Raw genomic sequence first — 3,289 nt, 5'->3', positions numbered from 1 at the left:
AATTGAAAAATTTAAAAAATGATTAAAAAATATCATCAGATTAAAAATTTAAAAATTCATCCATATACTGCTTACAAGTGACACAACTAAAACAAAATCATGCAGAAAGAGATAGAAAAAACATACCAGGCATTCACAAACCAAAGACCTACAGTGAGGCAATATTAATAACAGAGAAAATAAAATTTAAGGCAAATGACATTTTGAGCATAATGGGGGACAAGCCATTATTCTGAAAGAAGCAATCTGCAAATAGGAGAGTGCTCACTTAGCAACCTGGCCCTGGACTGTCACAAATAATATTGCCTGGAGATGCATAAAGCAAAACCCAACAAAATTATAAGAAATTGCAACACTATAATCATGATGTTAGGGTTTTATTTTATTTTTTTATGTCTGTTCTTACTTATTTGTTACTCTTAGAAAAGCCTGTTTTTGACTAGACTCAGACATAGAAGTAGACGCTCTCAGAGGGATGGCCTACATCTCATGGCCATCTGTCCCTGGCATCTTTCTTTGGCCCCCTTCAGTCTCTGAGCCAGAAGTTTAGCATATTCTGCGGCCTCTTTCTTAGTTTTCTTAGTATGTTGTTTCTTCAGAGCAATACGCTGCCATTTGTGTTGCAGGACAGGTGGAGTAACAAGACACTGAATCTCAGATGCTCTGATCAGAGGTTCCTTGCCACCTTTGTTCAGGGGCTTTCTCACACCATATTGGCAGACTGAAAAGCCTGTGGATTCTGCTGGCTCTTTTGGGCCCCAGGCGACGAGACACAGTAGCATCCGTGAGACCAGGAATGCCTTTCTCCCTTTTCACCGTGACCAGGTTGAGAACACTGAGACTGGCACCCACGGTGCAACCCTGAGCAGATCTGCGCTTTCTCTCTCCGTCCTCTGTGGCCTACAACAGGAATGCCCCTTCCTCAGCAGAGGCAGACACTCCACGGGGCAAGACTCCTTGCTTCATGGGGGAACCTTGCTTGTTGATTCCACCACTGATGTGAACCCCACAACCCTTCCATTCTCCTCCCAGAGCGTCAGCAGCAACTTCTGTGGCCATACGCTTCTCGTAAAAGGTACAAAGTTTTCATTCATCGTCCACTCCAGTGAGTTTCTGGCAGCAGGAAAGAGATGCTCGGCTTCATCCTGAGGCTGCCGGCCACCTCCAAGACATGCAGAAGGTTATTAAGAAAATTCCCCTGGTGATTGCAAAAGACTGTAGATTAATTTATCAGATGAAAGCGGGGGAATGTAGTTGGATTCTTCATTTTCTTACTAATTGTCTTATCTCTATGTGTTTTCAGTTTACATAGAAGGAAATTAACACCTAACATAATGGCTTTTATTCATGGCGTCAGGCTGGAGCTTCTTCCAGGTGGGGGTAGCTTCTATGGTGATCGAAGACAAAAATCATTTTCCTTGAATGCCTAACAAGTACTTGCCATGGTGTGAAGCGACTAGAAACCCCTCTGAGGGGTGTCCTAAGTGCCTCATTCTGCACTCGTGTGCTAAGCCCCAGGACTCCCATCTGGAAAGTGGGCACAGGATGTGCTCTGCTGTCTGCTCCTAGGAGTGTGGCCAGGCGTGGGCAGGGGGAAGAGGCGAAGGGGCTTTGAGCACATGGAGCACCCACGGGAGGGTTCACTATTCTGGCCTTGTCCTTGTGGATTCGGACAAGAATGCTGCTGGATTCAGAAGGTAAGAGACAAGAGAAGGCTGGGCTTGGGCAGGGAGCAGATTAAATTGGTCTTGTAAGAGTTTGGGACCGGTCCCCTGGGAAGAAAGTCTGGTCTGAACAGGTAGCTGTTAGTGTCCTGGAAATGAGGGAACTGGGACTGTCCAGGTCACCAGAGTCCAGCCTACCAAGGGGGACTTAGCCATCTTAGCAAGAGGTCTGGGGCCTGACAGTTGGAGGCCAGTGAGCCTGACACTGCCATCCCCGGGGTCTGGGACCTGGAGGCCCAGCCTGCCCTCGATGACTCCGCCAGGCCACAGGGGCTCTGACCCAGGCTGTGGAGCCTACCCAGCCACTGCGCGAAGGCTGACATGTTTGCCACGAAGAAAGGAAGGGCACTTCCAGGAAAGGAAGAAAGGAGCGGGGTTGTGTTTATTCTCCGCCACTTTGTGACAAGTTCTAACTGTATAGTTCTGTAGGTCTAAGGTCTGGGTGGGCTCGGCTGGGCCATCTGCTTGGGCCCACAAGACTGCGATCCTGGGCCAGGATCTTAGCTGGCGGTTCTGGGGGAAACCTGTTACCAAGCTCCCTCAGGCGGTTGGCAGAACTGAGGTCCTTGTGGTTGGGGATTGAGGTGCCCACTTTCTTGCTGGCTCATATCTGGGGACTGCTCTCAGCTCCCGCGACCACCCTCAGGTCCTGGTCCCCTGCTGCTCTAACTCGGCCAAGAAGACCCTCCTTGGTGCATGAGTCCCCTCACACTTCAGATCTCTCTGACTCCCTCACCTCCCACTAGCCAGAGAAAACTCCTTGCTGTGCCAGTTACTTACCTTCATTCCCAAACCTACTGGCTTAAAGACCAACATCTCTTTAGCTCAGGAAACTGCACCGAGGGTGGGGGTAGAACTCAGCAGGGAAGGCTTGTCGGCTTCACCTGCGTCAGCCAGGCAGCCTGACTAGGCGCTGAGGGGCTGCTTCTCCGGTGTCTTAACTTCTGGGGCAGGCAGAGGCAGGGAGCTTGGCCGAGCTCAGGGCCGGGGCCTGGGGTTGTCTCCCTGTGGGCGCCTCTGTGGACTTCCTCTTAGGATGGTGATTGAGTTCAAGAGCAATGTCCCAAGAGACAGGACACAGAAACTGCCACTTTCTTACAGCCTGCCCCAGACTGGCACAGCACCACCTCTGCTGTGCTGTCTTAGCCAAGCAGCCAGGCCCAGCTTCATAGACAGAGAGTTCCATGAACCCCATCTCCCAGTGGAAAGGGGGTCAAAGAATTTGCGATCAAAGAACGTTTAAGAACTGCCACCTTGAGGTGTGACCTTGCCGAAGTCTCTGAACCTTGGGGTTTACTTTCCTTGTCTAGAAAGTGGGACCAGCAACACTTTCCCTCCCCCATTGTCATGAGGGGGTGTAAACCAGGTAGAAACTCAGTCTTGGAGCCTGGCATGCGCAAAAGTCTCAGGGTGAGTTCTCTGCACTTCACAGGAGTGGGAGTCAGTGCACCTGATGCAAGGGACAGAAGAAGAAGGGCTTGGCCAGCCTTGCCCAGGGGGAAACACAGCAGCCCCCCTCAAATACTGCTCCCAGGGCCATCCTGTAGAGTAAGGTCCTGGGATCT

General features: G+C 50.6%; 1 pseudogene; it reads right to left on the bottom strand.

The window, feature by feature from the left end:
* Positions 1–402: 402 nt before the first annotated feature.
* Positions 403–1,880, bottom strand: LOC148091489 (small ribosomal subunit protein eS6 pseudogene; annotated as a pseudogene).
* Positions 1,881–3,289: the final 1,409 nt, after the last annotated feature.

The sequence above is a fragment of the Miniopterus natalensis genome, chromosome 14 (genome assembly GCF_054644295.1).
Source record: "Miniopterus natalensis isolate mMinNat1 chromosome 14, mMinNat1.hap1, whole genome shotgun sequence".
Classification (NCBI taxonomy): Eukaryota; Metazoa; Chordata; class Mammalia; order Chiroptera; family Miniopteridae; genus Miniopterus; species Miniopterus natalensis.
The sequence above is the reverse complement of the archived record's forward strand: the minus strand, read 5'-3'. Positions and strand labels throughout refer to the sequence as shown.